General features: G+C 49.0%; 1 long non-coding RNA gene across 2 annotated transcripts; it reads right to left on the bottom strand.

The window, feature by feature from the left end:
* Positions 1-4,120: 4,120 nt before the first annotated feature.
* Positions 4,121-18,727, bottom strand: LOC115094982. 2 transcript variants are annotated; one of them, XR_003857659.1, is made up of 4 exons: positions 18,612-18,727; positions 8,633-8,816; positions 6,812-6,969; positions 4,121-5,315 (listed from the first exon to the last, which is right to left on the bottom strand). It is a non-coding gene; the product is annotated as an uncharacterized LOC115094982 (long non-coding RNA). The 2 variants fall into 2 exon arrangements; XR_003857660.1 differs by lacking the exons at positions 4,121-5,315; positions 18,612-18,727 and adding an exon at positions 13,522-13,714 and having other exon boundaries at positions 6,719-6,969.
* Positions 18,728-26,152: the final 7,425 nt, after the last annotated feature.

The raw sequence follows: 26,152 nt of genomic DNA on the forward strand, positions 1-26,152 counted from the left end.
AACGAAGAGTCCTTAAGTAGGCAGAAGAGGCAACTCCCTGGGAGGAGCTCCACAAGGGTCGCACCTGCACTGGCCTTTAAATCAGGAGAGAAGCCGCGGGCCCACCCCTAAGGAAGGAAGGGGGAGGGCCCTGGATGGCGGCCATGCTGCCGCTGCAACGCTGAGCCGGAGAGAAGGAAGCTGGGCCTCAGAGCAGGCCCCGACGACGTCGGCGGCGTCCGAGCCGCTGAAGGAGGGTCCGGGGGTGGCTCCCCTGCAAGGCAAGTCCGTGGATGCGGCCTCCACGCCGCGGGAACAGATGACAGCGTCGGCAGCCTCCTGCCGCATCGGGGTGTCACGGCACAGCTCCTGCTGCGTCGGCAAGATGGCGGCCGACCGCGGGAGCGCCTGGCGTCGGCGGCCTCAGGCGAGGCCCCGTATTATAGACTATTATGGACCAGCTACCGTGCCACGAGCAGGATTACAACACTCCCCCCTCAGGATCTTTTCCTAATTTTTCTCCCTGCTTTCCCTCCCCACCCCCAGGACACAGACTGGCTGGGTCACTTTCTTCTGCTTTTCAGGGGAGCCCCCCTCAAGGGATCATCGTGCGTCCCCACCTACCATCTCACCTCCGCCCTCTGCCTAGGACACCCAAGTGCAAGGGGCTCCACCCCGAGGTGGGTTACTTGTGAACTCTTTCTCCAAAATTCAGAGTTATGTCCCCCAACAACACACAGCAGAGTGACGCTCTCGGGCTTGTTTGTTTTTTTTCAGGCAAGGTACATTTTCCAAACTTTCCCCCCAATTAAAACTAGCATAGCAGAGTCCACTAAATTGGTCATATGAAGTCTGAGGACAGTCACATATTGTTGCCAGTTGGAAAATCGGCCTTGTGGTTTTGCAGCTACGAGGCTGAGAAAACGAACAAAGCGTGCCACCCAGCCTTCTCATGCCCACACTATTGATGAAAAGCATTAGCATGCAATATGCCTCAGGGGTCTGTCCATGTTTTGCTTCGGCGCAAACACTGCTGCAAGTGTATTCATTAAAACATCCCAGCAATGTGGTGGCGGCGGCTGGTGCAAACGTGGTCAGTGTTCGGGGGATATAGGAATGCATTAATGACCGTCGTTTATGTAGGGTTAGAATTTTTCGCTTTTGGTTGATTGCTTAAGTCTGTGAATAATCTTTTATGTTTCTTTTTGTACTTGAATTGCCAGTGCTTTCTTTTTTTCTGATGATGACTTTTGTTTATTTTAAAATTTACTTAAAAAAATTAATTAAAAAAAATTGCGAACTTAAAAAATGTGGGGTACAGTTTCAAAGGGTTACGGCAGCTGGCTGGAGCGTGCAAGTTACGCCTTCCGTGGGCAGCCAAAACTTTCGGAGCAAAGGTAGGCGGGGATTTAGTTAGGGTTGGGGAGTGGGTTAGATAGGGGAAGGGAGGGGAAGGTGGGGGGGGGGCCGGAAGAAAGGTTCCCTCCAAGGCCGCTCCGATTTCGGCGCGGCCTTGGAGGGAACGGGGAAAGCCATTGGGGTGCGCCGAGCCCGGATTTTATAACATGCGCGCATGTTATAAGAACATAAGAACATAAGAACATGCCATACTGGGTCAGACCAAGGGTCCATCAAGCCCAGCATCCTCTTTCCAACAGTGGCCAATCCAGGCCACAAGAACCTGGCAAGTGCCCAAAAACTAAGTCTATTATAAAATTGGGCATAGATTTGTTCGCGCCGGGTTGCAAGAACAAATCTACGCCCGCGCGTAGATTTTAAGATCTGGCCCTATATATCCCGTTAATTTTCAATGTGAAAAAAAAATAAATCGATGGAAAGTAAGCTATCTTTGCCCTGAACAAACTTTGATAAATCCCCTCCTCTATCTTAGGGCCGGATTCATCATTCTTCGTAGAATGATGAATCCAGCGAAAAAGGGGGCAGGGGGGTGAAGGGGGGGGGGGGTGGGCCTGCGAAAGGCCGCAGTCGTTCGCACCCCAGTGGTGCGATTTCGCCAGCTGCGATGTGGCCGGCTGCACCCTTTCACACAAATAGCGCCTCCGTAAAAGGTGGTGCTATTCGCCACACTACTGCCGGCGATAACGTCCCTCACATTATCGCCGGCAGCGGTGCCGTGGCTGACTCCTCCCCCTCCCCTCCCCGACTCCTCCCCTCCCCGACTCCTCCCCTCCAGCTAATTAACATCCTATCGCGTGCATCAGGCCCTAATGCACACGGTAAACGTTTAGAAAACAACCCCCTTGGACAGCTAAGGTCTTCACAGAGAGGCTTGTTAGATAGACATCCCTTCGGTGAAATCAGCTCGTCTCTAAATAACTCGAGAATGTGCTTTTTCTGTCACGGCTGCAGCTTTGTGGAACTCCTTTCTATTAGACTTTTGACTGTGCGATGGTTTGAAGACTTTCAGAGGGCTGTTAAAAATTTTTCTATTTAGGCAGGCCTACACGTAACCCTACACCTCTTTATTATTAAATGCCTGTTCCGGTTTACTGTAAAATTAGCATTTGTAGCATCTAAGTGTTGTAGGGCCTTTTTCATGTGTGTTAAAGAGTAATGATTCCTTTGGGACTCTGTTTAAAATTTGTGCATTTTATTCAATGTGTCTGAATTTGTACGTTTTGCTGTATATCGCTTAGGCCTTTTAGAGTTAAGCAATCAATACATTTAATAAATGTAAAATGTAAATGTATCTGTTTTATACATTGATTCTGTCCCATTTGGCAAAGCTGTCGACCCTCCAACTCCCACGAGGAACTGCACAGCTGCACTCCACAACAAACCAAACCCCAAGCAAAACAATAAAAACTAATATTTATTGATTTATGTACCCATACACAACAGTTATAGATGTTCAGAGCATAAATTATCCTAACCCTTAAAAGCAGGAATTATTGCTGTGGTGGCTGAAGTTGATTAAAATGAATAATATTCTTCAGATTTAAAATACGCTCACCAGAAGTGCATTGATCAATGTCATTTCAACACGACTGCATAGCTGTAGTATTTATGATACATTTATTAAACTCTAAAATAAAAAGATCTTCCTGGAACTTTAAATCATATCATGGCTCCCAATGTAGGACAGACCAACCAAGGAAGATGAGGAGAGGGCATGGCATGGGTTAAAATTAAAAATTGATGCCTGCCGTGTTAATTGCCCAATCAGACTTTTCTCTCTCTGAGTCTTGCTGTAGATTTTCGCCAGTGCTACATCTCACTTTTTACACTTGGAAAACAACTGCAACTCTTGTAATTTCATCTATAACAAAATACTTGCACTGTAAATCCAAAAATGTGTTTCTGATCTTTTCAGTAAGGATGGAAGTTATAGGGGAGGAATACTAGTGCCTACAGTTAGCCAAAACCAGGTCCATTTGCAAAATACTGCAAGGATGGTTTTCTGACATAAAGGCGCATCCAATTACAATTCAGTTATCTTTCATGAGTCACCAGTTTTAGAAAGGTGGAGTAGGGCATTAACCAATGCGACTGCATTTACTTAGCCAAGTGCCCTCTGATCTGAAGTTGAAATAAATGCTATCGGAGCAGAATTTACATGTGGGATATATCAATCTTATTACGTTCCGTGACGTACTTAAATTATTGCATGGTCAAGTGACGTGAGGCATGGCCTTCAAAAGGGCCGTAAATGGCAAATTCTTCTAAAATGAAATATCCCCATGTGGTCCCTCCCTTGGTCCGGATGGGGAGTACCACATAATAAGCAATAACCTTCTTCTGCTTCTTTCTCTCTTGTCCCAGTTCCATTCCCCCTGTTCATTGTAACTGCAACTCCTCTGCACTAGATTCAGTTATTGTATTTTTTGCACACCTTGTTCGAATGTAAACCGGCATGATGTGATTTTATCATGAATGCCGGTATATAAAAAAAACCTAAATAAATAAATAAGAAATTATATTTTCTAATATGATTTATCTTTGGGTTCGTAGCCTGAGTGGGGGATGAGACAGGGTCCCAGTCATCCTGATACCACAATTCTGTGCCCTTTCGCAAAAAGCCTCTCACTTGTGGCACCACAGACCAGATAAAATCATCACACCAGAATAAATCAGTAACTTTGTACTAATATTGTGTAAGTAGACAGTAAATCAACCAAAACATTAAATAGGAAAAGTACAGTAGTGAACTCTAACAAACTTGCATACTCATATGGATAGTAAAAAAAAATAGAGAATGCTAATAGAGGAAGGTTGGAAGGAAAAGCAGTGAAGTACACAACTTTCAAAAATTGTCTTTAGCCCTGAGTACTCAAAAAAGGGGGAAAAGATCCACCCCAATGTCACCAGTTTGCAAAGGGTGCACCCAGACACAAAATTATGTGGAAAAATAACGGTCAAGAAAATGAAGAAGTCTCTCTTGATGGTGGAGCTGACTAGAAGTCAAACCAAATAGATGAGCACTGCAGTGTGTAAAGGGTCTCCCTCTCCTGGGGAGCTTCCCCCAAATGGTTTACTTGGTACTAAGCAGAAAGCTGGCCTGGTTTCAGCCTCTTACAGAAAGACCACGGTCCACTTGTCTTCTTTCCCAGTACCTGCCAGCAAGGGTTTATGATTGGCTTTGGCTGAAAGAGTTTAGATGAGATATTGAATTTGTGACAAAAAACAAAGAAATAAACATTCTCCCTCCTCTACTAAGACACTCTCTGTACAAAGTTTAGATTACTTAACTCATTCACTTAGGAGGGTGATCCAGCATGTGCTCCTGGGCCTGGATATCTGTGGAAAGGAAGTCTCTCAGTCTCCCAGCTCCTGGCTCCTCTGTCCCTTGTTGGGATTTTTTATGTAGCTCGGCTATGAAGCCAGAACAGCTGTCTGTGTCTCCCTCTCAATAATTAGCTCTTCAGGACAAGAACTGATTGCAGGGCTGCCAGATGAACTCCTCTTCCTGCTTCAACTCCTAGCTGTCCCTGTCCTGCACAGACAGAGGCAGCCAAATTGCACCTTTTCTTCCTTAAATGGTCTCCCAGCATTCCTTTGGCTTCCTCCTCTGCTGGCTATGTAGTGCTGTTCTCTGGGCAGGGTAAACAGTACAGGCCTTTTCCCAACTTGTTAATGCTATGAATGCTGGATGCTGGTTCTTGCAGAACATTTGTCATTCACAGAAAAGCACACAAGGGTTTTGTGGTATTTTTACATTCCTTCACCTTGGCTACACTGGCTTGCAGTCTCTCTGCAGGGCTGAAAAACCCTTTTTGGCTGGTCCAAACCACTCAGATCCAGATACAACTTGGTTCACATTGTAAGGCTCCAATACATAAGCTCGTGAGGACAGGAACCTGGTTTATGGTAGCTTGCTACATAATATTAAAAGATGAATACAAAACAAAACAGAATTTAGACCAGGCTGAATGATTAGTATGGTTTACAATCTTATAAAAGCAGCACTCCATACTCATAGATGTTTAGGTCTCAAGAGCCTCCCTGAGGTTATTTGTCTATTGTCAAGCTGATATTTGTGTTGTGCTAATGATATTTTACAGCTGGCATGTCTGAGAAAATAAAAACAACCTAATATTACCTGCAGGTCAGCTACAGAAAGAATATAGTAGTTATATTTGGACGAGGTGTCTGCATAGAGATTTTAAGGGCAATACACGACCGCTGCCTACTTCACAATAGGATTAAGTGGTTTACAGTCTGACTTTTGTATTATTCAGCAATTATATCTTGCCTATGCTCTTTCTAATTAAGAAGGGCTGAAGGTATGGTAGATTTTGCTTTTAGCACAATGATGTACTGGTGATTTCTTATCAAGGGGGCTCTCTCAAGCCTTGCTCCATTCAGTGAGATCCTCTTTTTTTTTTTTTTAACGCTCATCTATCTAAATGGAAGAATCTGAACTAGGCAGGCAAGATAGGTCAATGTGGTCATTATCTGCCATCATCTACTATGCATGTCATCAGATAATAATTTACCAAGGGGATGTTGGGAGTCCCCTCTGGCACACCACTGCTTCACTGATGCTCAGTGCAGTCATTTAAACTTGCAAGCCGCCTTAAGTGCCTTGGGAAAGAGTGCTTCACTGTTAGCAGTCTGGAGGCAAAACTCTGCCATTCTTCTAAGAACAAAATGAATCTCTGCCCCCACCCAAAGTTTGACTGAAACTATCCCAAATGATTCAAGAGTCCTTTTGTGCTGGCACCTGATTTTCAACTCCCAACTCTCTCCCCAGCAACTTATGGAACCGTAAAGGGAGTTGTTGCACCCAAAGGGCGATGAGGACCAGAGTCACAGAGCTCCAGGGGGCTCAAGATAGTTTAGTTTGGAGGTGCCCAAGGCAATCTGCTTGTTCTTTTAATTTGAATAGAAATTAAAAGGCAGTTGAATTCCAAATGCTTATGAAAAATGTGCAGAGGTGCAGTAGTTGGTAGAGTTGCAGACTGGCGCAACCGCTCGCAAGTTCCAAGCCCTTTCTGTGTCTGTTTCCGTCTCTCTAACTTGTACACATATATTTCTCTGTTGCTTAAGTTTTCAAGGTCAGCGTCCTGAAAGAAATATAAATAATTTCTTGACCGGGAAGGCCAGATTAAGCCCGTTGTCAAGTGGGTCCCAGAGGTACGGTGAAGTGCAATAATTTGCTGAAAGGGTCACATGGAGAGGGGCAGAGGAGAGCCTTGAACTCATTTCTCAGGACTTCTCCAATGCTTTAAGCCCTAGCCTGCACCCTCCCCCCCTTCCCTAAGTGTGTCCAGCCTGCTGTATAAAATGAAAAAAGTAATAAAAGACATCTGGTGAAAAATATCCCTATGGCAAGAGAAGAAATCGCAGCTGACGGAGGGAGATGATGTACCGTACAGAGCAGCAGCCTCCCATGGGCATGCTTCACCATTAGCAAACTGAGGACCAGCTTCTCACTCGCGCAGCCCTTGGCAGCCTTCTTGGCTCGCTTCATCTCCCTCTTTGCCAGAATAATCTGTTCTTTTCTCGCCGCCATCTGAGACCTGAGAACTTTAAAAGAAAGCAGGATGGAATGCACGTTACAGAAAGCAAGGCAACAGAGCAACACACACACACACACACACACACCCACATGCTCGCACACAGACACACACACAGACTCGCATGCACACGCATGCACACATACTGACACACACACGCTCGCGCGCACACACACGCTCGCACACAGACACACACACTCACGCACACAGACTCGCATGCACACGCATGCACACATACTGACAAACACACACACACACACACGCTCGCGCACACACACACACACACACTCGCACGCATGCACACATACTGACACACACACACACACGCTCGCACACAGACACACACACTCACGCACACAGACTTGCATACACACATACTGACACACACACACATGCTCGCACACAGACACACACACAGACTCGCACGCACACGCACGCACACATACTGACACACACACACACGCTCGCACACAGACACACACACTCATGCACACAGACTCGCATGCACACGCATGCACACATACTGACACACACACACACACACACACACACACATGCGCGCGCGCGCACACACACACATAGCTTTTTAAGGCTTGGCAGGATACCTACTTATATATTTATTTGTAAAACTTCTACACAGCAGAAATACAACTAGTAAGTGCATTGACAAAATAAGAATTAAAGCCTAGATTCAAAACCACAAAAGACTGATAAGCAATTAAACAGTAATAGAGACAGTAAACATGACTTCCTGTCTCCCCGTATCCAGTTGGTACAACACGTCTTAATTTGCAGGTTTGAGGTGCACTGCTCAAACGTCTTTAGTGGTGCCCGCTGGTGGACAAGAAAGTATTGCAACTGCTCTTTCCTCTGTTTCATGACAGGAGCTTTGCCAGGACACCGTCAGGGGCTCGGACGTGAGAACCACAGGCTCTTCCGGAAAGAGCCACAACACTGCTGTTGTTACAACGAGCAGCATCCCCTCATGTGCCAAAAAAATTCCCCCAAAGGCTAAACTCACCCCATCGCCCTGAAACTGTTGCTGCCTCTGTGTGCCACCCCATGGATTCAAGCATAAGGGGTTTAAATGAAAAGCTGACAGGTTTCGCTTTGCATTTCAGAGTGTGCAAGCTGAGATACCTGGACAGGTGGGGGTCATTTCATGCAGGCAAGGTGGGGGTACCCTAAGAATGACTAGGGTCAAAGAAGAGTAGGGAGCTATCATTGGCATGTAAATATCACCGCTAGGTAGCCCACACAATTTCCTAGCATGTGCACTGCCAAGAACACTTGCTTTAGTTTTAACCAGGGCGGCATTAAGATGAAATCTCAGTGCATTCACTATTAAAAGTTATCGCATTTTAAATTTCTGCTCATTCTCGCTTCTCTGCTACACATGCCATGGTCTCTTATCTGATTATTTTTTCACAGGTACCCGTTCTCTGTTCTTTTCATCACCCCTATCGCTCACCTTGTCTCACTTGGAGAAGCAATGACAGCCTGATGTGTGTGTGTGCGCTCCCAGCAAAGGCCTGAAACCCCTTTGAATCGAAATCGCCCCCTTTCCAGCTTCGTCCCTGGATACCACATAGCATGGAATAAATCTTCGTGCTTATTCAGGAAAGGGGACCCTGGTCATTGCCGTTCTAAACCAAGGCGAGAGCAAAGTTTACCGGCAGATGTGTATGCTCAGCTCTGAAGCACGGAGGCCGCATTATCACTCATCCCGTCGGAAATCTGCTTGCTATCTGTCAATCCCTCACGCTTTCTCAGTGCGATTGAGGCATTACATGGTGGAAAAATCTTGGCAGCCAAGCCCGTCATCGGCGACTGAAGGTGCTCTTTCGGCAACACGGTCTGCAAACAGGAAAAGGCTTGTTTGGACTGCGTTATGAAAAAAAAGACAGTACAACGCAGCGGCGTGTGAAATAACACTGGGAAAGCACAACACATAGATAGCGATGGGGTAAAACAGCGGCCATCTTGGGCCTCTGCAACAGCGTGGGGCCTATTTTCTGAAGGCCTTCTCCCATGTGACGTCCATGTGAAAAACGCTTACTGGCTAATTTTATAAGGGACGCACACGCACTCATCAAGGCGCGTACTGGCACGCGAGCAAGAGATATGCTTAATTTTACATCGCGCGTGCAAGTACGTGCGTATCATTTAAAATATCCCTGCCATGCGTAATGTGTGCAGCCTTTACGCGCGTATTTTAATAAACACGCTCGCAGAAGTGACTGCATGGGGGGGGGGGGGGGGGGGGAGAAGAGGAGAAAACCCACCCTGAGCTGAAGGTGCCCCTCTGACAGTGGGAGATAGACAGAGTGTCATATTCTCTCTCGCTCTCATGCCTCGCCCCTTTTCCGCCTCCTTATTCTTGACGCGCGCTCACGTACTTCCCGTGCGCGCGGCCCGCAGACGCACGTACGTGACCGTTTTTGCGCGAGCAATGCTTTTAAAACCTACTTTTAGCAAGCAGGGCCCTTTATGCGGTGCCTCTCACCGTATCCCCGGGCCCCTAGGCTGAACGGTTTTGTCAGCCCTCGCTACATTTCCGTTGCCTGCGCAACACCTCGAGGTTTACCATAAAGCAACCTTTCTCGTTCTCTGGGACATTGGCTATCGGCAGGGATAGTTTATCCCCCCCCCCCTCCCCGGCCATGCCCTTCACAGCAGAGCGGGTTCAACTCTCATTTCAGTACCAGCACAAGACTCAGCGACCCCCATGGGTGGTGGCGGGCGAGGAGGGCGGACGAGTCAGGCAGCTGAGCAATTCCATTGGCCAAACTCCAATGCTCCGACCACTAATGGAAAGTGACTTTTTCCCGCCTTTGTTATACTCTCTCATTTTATGAGCGGAGACCTAATTTACCCTAAGCAATTCGAGAATTTTCTCAGTGGAGGCGGGGGGGGGGGGGGGGGGGGGGTGCTCGTCTCTGACTCGGCTTTGGTTTGTTTTGGGGGGTTTTTTCCCCCCTCTCTTCATCTTCATCTTTGACTTTAAAAAAAACAACTCCCCAGAATGAACTTCTGAAGATTCATTTCTTGGCAGGACAGACTCCTGGGTTTTTTTTTTGCATAAACAGATTTCCTAGTAGCAGAGAGTGGGAAGGAGGAAAAACAAGCAACGTTAAATAAGGAGGCACCGCAGTAATTAAAGTGGGAATTGATTTAAGGGGAATCAGGGAAGCAACACAGCAGCTTAGGCTATAAAGAGGAGTACTAATAAATATCCTGGGTTGGTTTGTTCCTCCCCTCCTCCTTAAATAACATTTCTCTGTTTCTTCTGAACTAATTATGCATTTGCCACACACTGAGGAGCAGGCTAAATTAATTGGAAGAAGAAAGGCAATTTGTTCCGGATTTGGACAGAGGCCACCAGTTCTCCCTACTGCTTGGGTGGTAGGGTTTGGTGCTTCCTGAACTGATCTCCGCTGTGTTAGGAAAAGCAGCAGGGGGGACTGCACCCACTGGTCCTGCCTTCCTTCACCTAGCACAGCCTGGACGGCTACTGCTCCAGGGGCGCGCTCTGTCCATTTCCTTTCCCTGCCAGCCGTGCCATCGGCCGGGCCTTCCCACAGCCCTAGAAACAGCAGGTGTGGAGGGGTGGGGAGGGACTTCTCTATTTCTCCGTGCGCCCTTTCACCATCTGGAAGACTACGGCTCAGCGCAGGGCTGCCAAGTTCAACACATCTGCATTTAATCAAAGAGCACAGGACTGAGATTGTACAAGGTCTGTACTCACATTCAGTCTGTCAAACAGATCATCTCCCTCCTGCTTGTTCTCTATAAACAGCTGGAGATTTTTAAACACCTTATTAAAACAAGAGAGCATAACATCAATCAATGCTTTTTTTTTTTTTTATAGGTACTGCCGCTGACTCCTGGTAGTTGATTTAACAGACCATATGGTGTCTGACAAATGATTAAACAGTGGGAAATACTATCTCTTTTCAAAAAGCCCGTGTCTGACTCTGGCGTCAGGTGACCACTGACTCCATATTCATGGGGGTGGGGGGCACTCATGGCCCTTCTTACTAGGATTTTTTTTAAACTTGAACACCTAATGTAGTCTTGAATCTGTAGCTCTGCTTTCCTCATCGATAAACCATGATTGGCCAACCCCCAAATCCTTTCAAGGTCAAGGAATGGCTCAAAATATAACCAGAGAATCTATGGACCTTAAAAGACACGGCAGGTGAGTGATGGCCCTTCCTGATCCTTAAATCTTCTCAGTCATGGCCTTGCTGTCTGAGCTCAAAGCCTCTTGTTTCTTGTCCACGCACCTTGTCTGTGCAAGCTCAAGGAGCAGGTACCATCCATTCTGTGTCTCTGGACAGCACTGGGTGCATCTGCTATGCACTAGACATAAGATGATCGAGAGTAATAGTCTGACAGTCCAGGAAGCCATTGTTAAATGCAGTACCAGGATTAACTCTAGGTGGCAGCAGTCCAGAGAACTCACTGCAGGTAAAGGCCCAACACCAAAGAACTTTCATCTGCGGCGACACTGAATCATGAGGGACCCAGTTTCCCTCTAATTAAAAGGCAGCCGTTCATTTTGCATTAGTTAGCCAGGTATATTTTGCATCACAGTGGGTCTATTAACTCAACCCTTTGTTTTGAAGCTCTCTCTTTCTATGCTTTACTACTAGATGAATGTACGTATTAAAAGGTTTGGCATACGTCTACCATAGTGTGTGTCCCCCTGCTATAAGTTATATTCAGCGTTAAAGCAGAAAGCCCAATAAATGTGACATTTATTTGCTTTTATATTCCACTTTTCAGGCACTTCGGTGGATTACATTCATCATCAGTCGAGTCTCACATCCAGCTTGCGCTCTTTGGGCCGGCAGGGGCTCAGTGTGCGGTGCAGGCCGCATTCACAGCCCCCGAGGAGAGAGGGAATTCCAGTCACTGGACAAGAAGGTTTTAGGGGGCAGGCACAGTGGCTTCCAGAGGCAGTTATCATCCATGGCCCCTTAACAAAGTTGTGTGGCTGTGATGAGTGGCAACATAAGGGAGGAGATTAGAGCCTCAGTGGGGGGAAAGCTGTGAAGGAAGGCCCATGGGGCCTCAGCATTGGACCTCGCCCTGTCAGAACAGGCAGTGGGCTGGAAGCTCGGGTGTGTAGGAAGGCAACCCAGGCCCGGAAAGGAATGGCATCGGCCAATTAGTCATTCGGCTCTTTCAGGCACCTCTACGGTTTGCGAAGACTTACAACACAAAGGCTGCAATATTCAGGCACCGCAGCCTATTAAATTGGCTACTCAATGCCCTGCTCTTGATGGATACAGTGATTTCCTGCTGGTTTCTCACAGGCCTTTTGGCTGCCGCACCTCAACGCCTGAATAAGCCACTGAAGTGCTCCACGTGTGAATGAAGATCTGCCTAGTAATGATGTAATATATTCAACTATAAAAAAAAGGGGGGGGGGGGGGGGGAGAAGGGTGTCAGCTCCCACAAACTGCCAAGCGTGGTTATTGCCCTTTTGTGGGCCTCAGTACTAGATGATAAAGACCTCTCTGCCTTTTACTCCAACGCTCCTAACCTATAGTATCAAGCCCCAGTAACTAGCAGACGCATCCCCAAGGTAAATAGAATCTACAAAGCGAATTGCACAGTTTTGAGGGGGTAATTAAGCTTAATTTTGCTGCTGGGAAATGCTGAAAACCAGCAAATACTTGTATCACTGCCTCCAGGGCTTTTTAGCTGCATGTATTAAAGGGTTTATCATCAATCTACTTCCATTTTTATTATATCATAGCAATCCTACAGTACATTAATCTCCCATATACACGCTAAAAGGTTTCCTCTGAATATATAGAAACAGGCAATTAAAGGGGACTGCTGGCACGGGACGACGTAGAAATGGATATCGAGGCACTCTGAGAGTACAAGATCCTTGCCATTGTATAGCAGCAGGATCCTCCTACGTTATTAACAGTTTGAAACTGCTATGCATACACACTTAGCATTATTTTAGTAGCTGACTACGTCTGAAACATTAGGGGAGGTGAAATTCAACAACATGGGTGAACATGGGCAATGGGCTGAAACAAATACACCACACATCCTCGGTGCAATCTTCAACTGTAATTCAAGATGTCACCGTTTCATTAAAGATCCAAATATGCTGCATAACCCAGACGGCGGTACGCTGTAGACATCGCCCAGTATTTTAGGGATAGGCAAGTACACGCCATCCATGGCCTTGAGTCCTACCTTTGAAACCCAGGATCACAGCTAACACGACTTGATGGGTTTCTGCTATTCTAAGAATACTAAAGGAAAGACAGCTCTGGCCCGCACCATTTTTACTGTACTTGTGAGGGGAGTAGGCTAGGCTCATGGCAATTGATACTGTGGAGGCAAGAGGCCACATTTTGATTTAGCAGCCTACAAAAGGCATCAAGTATGCTAAAGCATAATCCACGGAAAATCTGTGGAGTTCTGATTAAACGTTGATCCCAATTAAAAAGGCCTGGCTGTTCCAGTTCAAGCTCCAGCAAGGAAGGAGTTGTAATTTAATATAAAAATCAGTTTACCCTTCTCTTACCCTCTTCTTGCATTGCTCAGTTAAAACAGCGCAGCTGACGGTGGTCTGAATGGGGATAGCTGCACACTCACATGCTTAATGCTCCAGCACTTAGACAAAGCCGGAATTCTTTTAATAATTCGCCTTCCACCTCTGTTGCTGGAGCGGCACTTTGTTGTCTTTTCGAACGGAGAAGTCTACCCGAGGAATCAAACTCCATGGCACGTTCCTCTCCCTCAAGCCGGATAAAATGTTTAAGGTGCTCCACCTCTCAAAGGGCAGAAGCCAACCACGTCTGCCACCCACCCTCCTCCCTTCTCATTACCTGCTCTGAGGGCTGAAGGAGTGGGAGAAGGGCAGAACATTCTCTCTGAGGCACCTAGAGCCTGGTGCACAATCTGCAAGAACGGCAGCAGCACTGGGTCCCATCAGAAGCAGACTTGCTCCATAAATTTCCACAAGAAATTAAAACTTCCAAATAAATACAAATATTCTCATTTTCATGCGCATTTGCTTCCATTCCCCGGTGGCCCATGTCACGGAATGTGTCTCCCTAGCAGGAGACGCTATTAATTTATCAGGCTGGTGTTTCAGCATAGAAAAAGCATGCTCCCAAAACTCCTCGGGACGTTTGCCTGGAAAAAAATCAGTTCTGCAGATCCCCCACTGCTTGTCAACAACACATTTTGTCCACAACACAACTGCAAGACTCTCCACCCACCCATTTGTTTTTGACAAGACCAAAATCAGTAGGGGGCGAACAGGCACAAATTACTGCATAGGCGATTGCCTATGACACCACATTTGACAGCTTTAGCTGTGCAGAATAGGTTTGTTTTCCATGCTCATCACAAGCTAAGAGATGGCCTGAGATGAGCTGAGGAGGGACCCCGCCAGAGCCCGGAGCTGCCACTGGTAGAGAGAGGGGAGAGGAATGGATGCCATTGGGCAAGGTGGGATAGAGAGGAGGAGGGTGGGCGGGCAGGGGGCAGAGGAAGGATGCTGCTGGGCAGGATGAGAGGAAAGGGTATGCTGGGGAGTGGAGGTGAAAGAACTGATGCAGTGTTCCAAAACGTTAATAAAAGATGGAAAACGGTCAAGCACCACGGATGTAAATATGTGTAAACGAATTCAAAGTATCTAACTTATCTGCGTGTTTTAGTGGGGAAACAGTAGATGCTTCTACATCTAGTGCTAATGGGTGCCAAAACTTTAAATCCAGTCCTGGGTGTAGTGTGCATAAAACCTGTTTTGGGATTCAACTTTTTAGTGTATTTAAAGCCGCTCAGCAGATGTGCTGCGCTCACAAGAGATGTGAAACAATGGTGAACCTGCTGGGTTCAGTACATCAGAAATGCACTGCCAGCTGCGCCTCTGTGTTCCTACCTTTAGTCAGATATTTTTCAGCACTGATCTGAAGAGGAAAACAATGGCCATGAGCCAAGTGGAACATTTGCAAAAGCTGTAAGCGTGGAGGGGTTTGGCCAGGACATGCAGTGCCTGGTGCTGACTGATTTTGTCGGCCCCACTGAAACGTTTGCCAGCCTGTTTACTCAAGAGACACCCAGGTGGGTTCAGAGTCTCTCTCTAGTGTAGCCCACACGCTTTTGAGAACGTCTCCTGGAGTGTCCTCCAGAGATGCCAGCCTCATCTTTAAAAAAAAAAAAGTCTTCCCCTTTCCCTTGCAGCGCTGGCCCGAATTGGTTATTCCCAGCAAAATCATAAGCACGTTTGCTACATTGGCCTTCACAGTCCATACGCGATTTGCTGGCAAGTATGCTGCGACCGTAAATGCGGATCCGGGGAGATCATTCAGCCTTTAACTGCAAAGCACGTGTATATCATTTTCCATTACCCAATACTTTCACCCTAGCTCTAACCAAGCTCGCTGTTCTGAAGTGGACAAGAGACATGGAAAAATATCCCCGATGCTCATCCTGGCAAATGCAGAGGGTATGTGGCGAGGGGGCCCAAGACGTTGTGGTGGGATTTTAGATTCCTCCAGTATCTCAAAATGTATTGATAACTATATGGGATAGAAAGGCAAGCTGCATTTGAGGGAGAGGGTGGGAAAGAGGGACATGGGCTGTGTTTACGCATAAGGAGTCTCTTTTAAAACATCCTGCAGGCGTGCATGCAGAAGTCTGCTCTGAAAGCCATCCCACCTGATCTACCTGGCAAAAGTTACACCTGCTCTTTGGTGTGCAACAAAATTCTCCTGAAACCTTATGCGCTGAATTTCCCTACGAAAATGTGTGCAGGTGCAACCCCCTGCTCAACTCTACCCACGGAACGCTCCCTGCTAGGTCCGGGCAAACTTACGCGCGAACGTGAAACATGAGTGCGCCTGCATCTTCTCTCTGCGCAACGTTTCAGTTTCCCGGCTTTTCCAAATCCTTGTCTTTCTGGGAAACAGAGAGGAAAAAAATACGAGCAAAGCTCGAGAGCTTGCCCGCCAGGTCTCCAGTGTTTTGTTGGGAATATCCCAACATTTAAAACATTTTTCCAGGCCTTCCCTGGAAAACATTTTAAAGCCATCTTGGTTCGACAGGTTTGCCTGGCTTTCATCTTTTTCAAACTAACCTGGCAAGCTTTGAATATTTTCATTTGTAGTGGAAGCATGTGAAGATCTGTTAGAGAAGGTTCACCCACCCCAATCGATTAGAAAGCCCCCCCCAAAAACTACCACCCCAGTTTCAATCACATCTGCCATTAGTATCTCCTAGGATGGAAGCTGGGTAAATAAAGCAGCCCTGACCTCAGACCCAACACAGGCCCCAGACTTTACAGATGCGCAATATTCACATCCCTGACCTTTAAAACTTTCTCACCTTCCCCATTTGCCGCCCAGTTTTTATTCTGTGAGCCCTTCTGGGGCAGTGCATGAATATGCCTGCTCTTTACCCCTTTCAAAACTCTGTGCAGATCTGGTCTAACCACAGGCTCGCTCCATTCTCGGCAGAACCCTCCACCTCCACCTCTCCTTCTGCTCCACTTTTCACCACAGATCTCCCTCGGCCTGGTGTTTTGCCTGCACCTGTCACGTGTCACTGCTACAATAAAGATTTGGGGGGGGGGGACACGAGTGCAAGACAAGCCACTAAAATAAAAAGTTGGCTTTCCATCCTGGTGCACGACTTCGGAAAACGGAGCACTTTTAAACTGTCGGAGTTCGCCCGCCAAGCTAAGGCATTGATCTTTCTCGGTTTCCAAAACAAGGATTTACTAAAAAAAAAAAAAAAAAAATGACAATTAAACATTTATGAGGCGTAATAAAGTCGATAGATGGCTTTTTTTTTTTTTTTTAAAGCGGCATCTTCTCGGAGCCTCCCTCGTGGCGGGAGGTGCCTTTCTTTTCCCGCCAGGTCGGGGCGGCCGCGTCCGTTGCCGTCGCGCCCGCAATGGCAGCCACTGGGTGGCGCCCCCAGCCCTTCATGCGAACGCCGGGCGAACGGCGCGGGAAAGCTTGCAGCAGCCCCGCCCCCCTTAACAGAACGAAGGGCGGCGCCTGGGTGTTTGTAGCGCGAGCTGGCGAGCACGCGCCCAACACAAGCCTCCCCCCTGCTCCTCCCCCGCAGAGTGCAAAGGCCCTGGCGTGGAAAAGAAACTCACACGCAGCCCCGCCCCCCTAACAGAACGAAGGGCGGCGCCTGGGTGTTTGTAGCGCGAGCTGGCGAGCACGCGCCCAACACAAGCCTCCCCCCTGCTCCTCCCCCGCAGAGTGCAAAGGCCCTGGCGTGGAAAAGAAACTCACACGCAGCCCCGCATTCCTCCGGCCGACTCCTTCACCCTCCCCGCGGGCCACGGCGAGGGGAAATAAATGCAACCCCTCCTTTACTTATTTATTTCGGCAAGGGGGGTTACGTGAACCCGGTTTGGTAAATGCCAGCGATTGGGCGGCCGTTTGGAAAAAAAAAAAATAATATCGAGCTTCGTTTGCAGCAGATGGGCCCCCCCCCCCCCCCCCGAGGACACAGTAATGAGCGGTATCTGCGGCGGCGAGTGCGCGCGCGCGCCACGATCCTTTCGCGCTGAAGGATTGCTTTTCCCGGAGAGGAAGCCGGCGGCCCATTGAGATGCAGGCGAACATCCACCCCAGCCTGCCGATCGCGCCGTGGGGTGGTCTGCAGTAGGTCGGGGGCATCCGAGGGGGAGGGAAGTGCGGTGGAGAGACGCAGTTTTGCCATTTAAACTCACCTGCTTTGTGTTTAGAAGGTTGGTTTGTTTTGTTTTTTTTTAATATTAATTACTATCGCTTTCCAGTATGAATCTAGGGGGGGGGGTGGGGATTTTGTAACAGGCTGCATAAATTATCTAGCAAATCCGTGCACGCAGATGTTGAAAGGGGGACGTACGAGCGGACCCTGGCACGGTCCCTCTTGAAAGGATCCTCCCGAAAATACCCACCCACGGCTACATCTGCTAAAAACATGCGCTGAAGTTCTTCCAGACACTTTTCTGGGCGCACAAGATCAAGCCTCCCTCCCCCAAGCCTGGAAACACCTGCGCTCAGGCCGATGGGCGTGCACGCGTACGCACATGAGATGCGCACCTAAGTTAGCCTGCATTCCGGGGGGGTGGGGGGTGCAATTTTGTAAAAGGCCACGTCTGTGCGTAAAACGCTTGTAGCCCCCTTCCCACTGCGGGCTCTTCCTTGGACAGGGAGGACCGTGGATCACGCAAGGCCCCCCCCCCAATGACCTCCCAGCATTCCCGCTAAGGAGGTGAGGGGGAGTCGAGCTCCAGTCCCACCGAAGATCACGCTCCCTTCCAACCGCTGTTGTGCAAAATGAAAATCTTTACCGTAAACCGGTGGCAGGAAACAAATACAAAATAAGTACACCAAAGATAATAAAAATGCAACAAAGTACCCAGAGAAGCTCAGTCTCTTTCACCTTTTTATACCCTTTCCCAAACAGGTAGCTCTTGGGGGAAGGTAACTTTCCTCCTCAGGCCTTCCCAGTACTCATGTGGGAGGCAAATCTCCAGCTGGCTTTGTCAGTCAGGTAGAAACTGCTCGCTCACGCTCACAAGGATTCATCCTCATTATCCCCTGCTTCTGACTTGATCCTTTCTTTCATGGACCCTGCGGGCTCAGAGCTCCCACAAACCTCTTCTCCGGCGTCCCAGTGTACGTCACCCTTCCTGGACTCCTAAACTTCAGATCCCTCCTCCTGTGGCGGGTCGGACCCGCGCGGCCCACGGCTGACTCCCAGGCCTCTCGCAAGGACCACCCTACATCACATGGGCGCTGGGGTTTTTGTACGCACGCACACACACACACACACCCTCCCTCCCAACGGGGAGTGGTACAACGCACTATAACCCACCTTAGTACACGGACATCAAAACCAGGGGTAAGGTCTAGCAAGACCTCTGGGTCACACTGCTGGCATGGCAGACCTATGCGGCCATAAAGACAAAGGACAACACTGCTTGGCGCATATTTTGTCACCCCCTTACTTGCAGAAATCCCACCGGAAATGACCCTTTGTGTGTCTCTGTACGGTGCTGCATGTTGTCTAGTATGTGCTGTACAAAGGATTAACAACAACAAAGGCAAAATTTAGCTGGGAAGTAAAGCGGGCGGACCGAACGGGCCTTGGCGTTCGTATTATCTGCCATCATGTTCTACGTTTACGCCTATCGACTTTCGAAAGAGGACCGACAGTCAAAGCTCGACTGTCGGTCCCTCAATGTCATGAATCGGTCACACCGTTTCCAAAGATCGAGGCTCGCTATATAGCGCGTTTCCCAGAGATACAGCACCAGGAGAAATTCCTGTGCTGCATCCGGCCCTTCGGGTTTCGTTCGAGCTGAATCCCTCCCCCCGCCACCCCGGCTCCAGGCGGCTGTGTGATAAAACTGAACCGCCATCTGTCTGCATCTGCCTGCAGCTGGAGCCCGAGCGTACCTCTAAAAAAAATAACACCGCTCGCTTCTGTGAAGAGGTTTCTCTAGGATTTCAGGTCGTTCGCCTTTTCTGAAAACTCGCAGTTAATGCAATCATCGAAAGCCAAAAAAAAAAAAAAAGGAAGCCTTCCCTGAAAAGGCAAAATCAGAATTGTAGAGAATGTTTAGGAGAAAGAGTGGACTACAGCGAATTCGCACCGAACCTAACGCAGCAATCGATTTACCACTCGCTTTGTGGTTCTGGGAGTGGAATGGGGGTGGGTGCGTGAAAGCGTAATCGGACGAAGCGGACTGTCTCACGAGCGCCTCACGAGAGGCGAGAAACTCCTCGCTGGCGAGGAGCCCACATTCACGTCACTCGTTATTCCCAGGCTTCGCACGCAGTCCTCCCCCCCCCTGTGGCCCCCGCCGCTGACGCCAGCGCGTGGGCTGAACTTACTGTTGACTTCAACCCTCTGACCCGGTGGCCGGCCCGTTCCAAAGCTATTCAGAGAATTAAGCCACACAAGCTGCAGGCCGGAGCCTCACTCATAAAGGGACAGGGAAAGGTGATTTTATACCGTTGGGGGGCTATACCTTCCCGTGATGAACAGTTCCAGGAGCCATTGCGGCAGTGGTGATTTTCTGCTGGGTCACCAACCCGGAACCTTTTTCGAACTTGCATCCTTTCTCCCTTTTTGGGGAAAAAAGTGGAAGATGGAGGCCACCGGTAGATTCGACGTGGTAGCTGTTTTGTGTTTTGTTTTTTTTTTTACAGAAATTTGCCGCTGCATAAGAATACACTCACCTCCCTTTCCCTTTCTACTCCCCACCTGCCCAACAGATTATCTCGCCACTCTCCACCCCCCTCCTTGGTACCCCCCCTCCCTCTCTCTCCATGCCCCACCCTTACCCAGCATTCTTTTCCATCTCTCTCTCTCCCACCCTCCTGCCACTACTCATGGCAGCTTCAGCAGTGGCTCAGGCTTCTCTTCGGCCCCTGGTGGGATAGGTTTGCAGTTAGTGCCATAGGGGTTTTGTTTGTTTGTTTGTTTTAAGTGGGCAAGTAGCACCCCGGAGGTTTCTGGGATTTCGCCCCCTCTTGCATTTTGCTGCTCTAAGTCAGTGCTTCTCAACCCAGTCCTGGGGGCACACCTGACCAGTCAGATTAGGTAGCTTTGCATGCACTCCTTCCGTTGTATGCAAATCTATCTCGTGCGTATTCATTGTGGATATCCTGAAAACCCGGCTGGCTTGAGAGGCTGCTCTAGGTGGCCGGGCCTAGTTTGGCTAATGGATGAGCCAGCCCTGCTGAGCGGCACTAGTTGAAGCTCCATTGGAACAAAATGGAACAGCAAATAAACAAAAAAAAAAACCCCCAGCTTACTAACCAAATACCTCATAACACATGCTGCCACTCCCAGCTATTTTTATGACCCTCAACAATCGAATCGTGTTTGGAGGCACCGCTATACCTGCTCACATGAAGCAAAGAGCGGTTTCGGTGATTTGTCATGGAATTCTATTCATCAGTTCCCAAAAGTCTGTATTTGCTATTGCTAACAGCCCTAGACAAGTTTTCCCCTTCAGATTGTGAAAGGTAAAGCTGGATGCAGATGGAGTGGTTTGATTGACTTAGGACATCAGTGATATTTTGTAAATACCTAGGAATCTGTGTAGACATGGGGGTGTCTCTCTCTAGTTATTTCATGATAGCAAGAGGGAGAAGTAAGGACACGAGGCCTAAAGAGAAGGCCGAATTTATCTCTTAGGTGACTCTAGGAGCAGTGCCGCCCTCCAAGGATGTGAGGTGGGAGTAGGGAGGAGGGGGGGAAGGGTCACCTCCTCTTTCTCACAAAGCACTGCTCGGCCTGAGCAGCGCTTTCCTCTCCAAACCTTAAGGGCACAGGATTGGGCCGGCCGTAATCCTATGATTCGGTGCTCTGAATACCGCCGGCCTGCAAACCCCTTTAGGGGGGCTGCGCACTGCTGGAGAGGAAGTGCCTCCGGGGTGGAGGGTGCCCACACCCCCCCCCCCTAATCCTGCAGTATCCTTAGGTGGACAGACTTGGGGGGGGTAAAGTGGGGAGAACAATTCTGCACAGAAAGGGTGGTGGATGCACGGAGCAGCCTCCCCGGGGGGAGAATCTGGAAACTGCATGGTAAGAGAGCGTAAGAAAGTCCCGGATAAGCACAGAGAAAAGCGCAAGGTCATCTGGGGGGTCTGTGGCACTGCGAAAAAGTAAAGCAAACTGGGCACGGTCATTGGGTCCTAGATTCCTCACCTGCCATCATATTCTGTTTCATTCGGACACCCCCCGGGGGGGCCGTGCGTTTTAAAAAAAAGAAATCCCCGGGCATCGGCTTTACAGAGGTTAGCGGCAGTAACGCTGCATGACTGCCTGCCTCCTCAAATGCCCCGGGCATCCCTCATTATCTCCCAACGACAGGCTGGAGGGGGCCCCCCTCGGAAGCTCCTTCTTTCATTATTTTCTGCTCGCAAAGGAGGCAATTTCCAAAAGAGTTGTGCAAGCAAATGGAACACACTGTTGTAGCAATTTTCAAAAGCCATTTGCACATGTTTAAGGGCACCGAATGTGGTTAAAACCTATTGACAATTCAACGGGATATATTGTGGCAATTTTCAGAAGTCCACATGGGTAAAGTGCATCTACACGTGTAAAATCCAGTTTTGAGCCTGTAAGTCCTTTTGAAAATGACCCCCCCCCCCCCCCCCCAAAGTGTCTGACCACATGGGGCCGAGGCAGTCAGAAGCCCAGTGGTCACACACTGGGAGTGCATCACTGCACATAATTCCTGTATAACACTGGACTCCGGATTCCTGTAAGAAGAAGAAGGATATCAATGTCACTTTTTTAGAAATGGGGTCGCACCCCTGCCCCCTCAGAGGTAAGGGAACATATTAAGGAGATCGTTCCACCTGCCTGCACCACCTGCTTGGAATAGACTCCCTGAGCATCTCCCTCTCTTTCCTTATTTAAATCCCCCCTCTAAAACCCCCACCTTTTTTTTTAGGCTGCTTTTAAATCTTAACCCCCGATTGCCCCGCTTACAGCCCTCATTAATTTTTAACCAGCCTTAATAAATGAAATTCCCCCAGTCTCTTTTGCCTTCATTACATTGTAAGCTCTACTGAGCAGGGACTGCCTCTTACATGTTTCTGTACAGCGCTGCGCACATTGAGTGGTGCTGCAGAAGCAGCAGCAATTTCCAGCACCCGGTGGCCCATGCTGCAGCACCGTCCGATTAAATCCATATCTGGCTTTGCTCTTCGCATGTGTCCGTTTCCACTTACTGCTCATCATTTCTAACTCCTCAAAGTCCGATACTGAATGGGAATGTATTGAACGCTCAGATCCCTCAAGTGTTGTTTGCCCTGCAGCGAGGCTCTGAATGCCTGGAAACACAGCCGGGAGTCTTCCAGCAGATGGAGCCCTCGTGTGCCGCATAAGCTCGGGATGGGATGGGAATGCATAGGGCATCTGACAGAAACAAGATTTCACCGCACAGCACACAAGGTATACACGCACACTCATATATATATATATATATGTATATGTATATATGTATAACACGCGATCCATGTAATTGATTTTTTAATACAAAAAGAGTGCCATCCAAATAATGCAGGGAAATGAGGGAAAAATGATACAGAAATGAGTGCACCAGATTTACAAGGCCCTTTTCTGCTAGAAACAGTTGCACATATATCAAATAAAAACTCACAACAAAAAAAAAAATCCATTTCCCCTCCCCCTCCCCCCCCCAAAAAAAAAGACTTAGAATGGGAGAAAAGCCTTAGTAAATCAGCTCCAATAGGATTATTTAAAAAAAACAAAACAAAGCAATAAAAGGAGATACCCGTCTTAGGAGGAGGAGGAGTGCTGCAGGAGAACAATGTCTCTTTGCATATCACCACGCATCAGTGTTTAGTATCACTCCCCCGGGTCTACAGCAAAAGGCTCATGTCTGTTCCCCCCCTCCCCTTGAGATGTGGAAGAAGATGCCCGGGAAGCTAACAACAGAATTTAATTCACCATATCCTCTCTTCCCACTCCCCACCCTCCTCCACTCCTCTGTCACCAGTCCTGGATTTGTCAATGGGCACCCATATTCCTGAGCCTAGGCCAGCAGGCGCTCTCTAAGATGTGCTGTCTTCCAGCTCGGCCGCATTCGTTCAGCAGAGAACAGCCCTCAGCTGCCCTGTAACAGATCTTTACCGGAGGTGAGGGGGGTGAAAGCACCAAAACTACCTAGGGAAGGTAAAACCCTAGATCCGTCCCATTCCGACACCCGGAATAAGTGCCAGACGTGCTTGTTACACGTCTCATCGTGTGTTTTGCGCACGCACACACAGAGCGGTGGAACACAGCGCAGCGCGTATATAATTCCATTCAGAGATTGGGACTGCAGGGTTAATACCCAAATGTGTTTTGGGGCAGGTCAAGCCTCGTCACTCCACATGAACTTTGCCATTCCTGAGCACGGGAAATGAGTTGCCTGCCGAAGATCCGAGGCTTGCATGAACGGGAACGCCGACGCAGTCTCTCGCCCAGATGCACATTCATTTTCTTGTAAAGCATGTGCTTTATCCAGCCCAGCCCGGTGTGACCTGACACTGCGCAACTGCTGCCGTCACCTTCTGCAGAAAACTTACTTTGTATGCAAAACTGTTACGCTGCCCTTCCAAGCAGGGTGGTGTAGGTCTGCGCACCGCTCAATAGCCCCTCGTTGCCACTCAGTACGGCACTGTGCAGGCATACAGTGCACTCCAAGCATCTGATTGGAAGAACAGGATGCGGTGATCTGCGCCATGCTGCTCCTGGGTACAGGCTCATCTTCAAGGTCTGTCCGAAGTGGGGGAAAGCTTTATAAAAAGGGTGCCGCGGCATAGCCATGGGGGGGGCCATGGTCGACCCACTTTGAGCTCTGCCAGAGGCCCTGTCGCAGGTCAAATTCACTATCAACCTAATAATTGAAGGTTGACCGACGTGCCGCAAATGCGCAGTAGAGACCAGCTCTACCGCGCATGTGCGGGCGAGCACGTCGGTCTCAGCCAGCGTCATCAGAAAAAAAAAACATGGCGGTGGCAGCAGCGGTGGCGTCGGGTAGCGGCGGCGGCGGTTTCGGGTGGCAGCGGTGGCGGCGGTGTCGGGTGGCAGCGGTAGCGGCGGCAGCAGGCGGCGGCCAGTAGCGAGGGAGGGAGGAGAGAGAGAGAGGGAGGGAGGGAGTGACTGAATGAGAGGGTGGGACTGATTGGGAGGGAGGGAGTGACTGAGTGAGAGGGAGGGGACTGAGTGGGACTGAGAGGGAGGGAGGGACTGAGTGAGAGGGAGGGACTGAGTGAGAGGGAGGGAGGGGGAGGACTGAGTGGGAAGGACTGAGTGGGAGGGAGGGACTGAGTGAGAGGGGGGACTGAGAGGGAGGGAGGAGTGGGTGAGTGTGTGGGAGGGAGGTAGGGGGTGGGGAAGAGTGAGGGATGAGGGAGAGGTGAGAGACAGGGATGTGAGTAAGTGGAAGGGTAAGAAGTTGTGGAGCAGAGAAAAAGGGAGTGGAGGAGGGCTGAGGGGGAGGGGATGGGATTGAGAGAGGGTGGGGAGTGACTGAGGGAAGGGGAGAGAGGTGGGAGTGACAGGGAAGGGGAGGGAGGTGAGAGTGAGGGGAAGGAGGCAGTGGGAGACAGAGTGAGTAAGACTGAGTGGAGGAAAGGGGAGAGAGGGAGAAAAAGTGTAGAAGGGTGCTGTGTTAGAAAATGGTCTGAAAAAAATGTAATGTAGCCCGTTTTAACGGGCTTAACGGCTTGTATATATATATTCCATCTGGAGAGTGAAAGCGACTTGAATACTATCCCTCTGGCAGAGCAGAGTGTATTGCTGTCTCTTTAGCAACTTTCTCTGTTGAGAAATCCTGCAGGTAAAAAGAGCTTCCATCTACATTCAGCTTTGTATTTATGTTAGCTTGCATATTTCAAGTCTATTTTTACTCTCTTTCGGAATTTCTACTCAAGTAAAAAAAATACACTGATGGGCTTAGAGAGTGAATTTGACCTTACAGCCACTCATGATAAAAGAACTTGTAAAGCAGGATTATGGCAGAAAGAGGTTAGTGGTGTGTTTTTTTTTTTTTTCTTTTCTTACATACCTCTTCAGTCATTTTTGATCTGAGAAGCAGTGCTTGCCAGGAAGGCCAGGGAGCAGGGGGAAGGCCTGATGAGAGAGACAGAACCCAGGAAGTGCAGGGCTACTGCAGCCATGTCTGATAGCTCCATCGCCAGCTCCCACGCGGGCGGCTGTGGAAATGAATCCACCATCGAGAGGTGAGGTCAGCTGCAGCAGGAGATACAGTAGTAGTGGTAGAGAGGTAGAGCGTCCTGCGTCACAGCCACGTGATCGCAGGAGCTTGCAGAGAGAGTACTGTGAGGGGTCCCGAGGAGCGGGGCAAGAGACACAGTTCGGAGGGAACCCACAGTACTCAGGCAGAACTGGAGATGCAAGTACCAGAGCAGGGACCTCTGACAGAGAAGCGCTAGGCATGCCCCGAGGAGCGGGGAGCACGAGACAGGAACTTCTGGAGGAATGCAGCAGAGACTGACCTGAGGGGCAGAATAGCGTAACGAGAGAGGCTCTGGTGTGATAACGTAGGCTGACCCATGGAGCGGGGAAGCCCGAGTTGAGTCTCTGAAGTGGTGACGTAAGCTACCCCGAGGAGCGAGGCTGTGCACGAAGGATTCTCTGGTAGA

This window comes from Rhinatrema bivittatum, chromosome 7 (genome assembly GCF_901001135.1).
Source record: "Rhinatrema bivittatum chromosome 7, aRhiBiv1.1, whole genome shotgun sequence".
Classification (NCBI taxonomy): Eukaryota; Metazoa; Chordata; class Amphibia; order Gymnophiona; family Rhinatrematidae; genus Rhinatrema; species Rhinatrema bivittatum.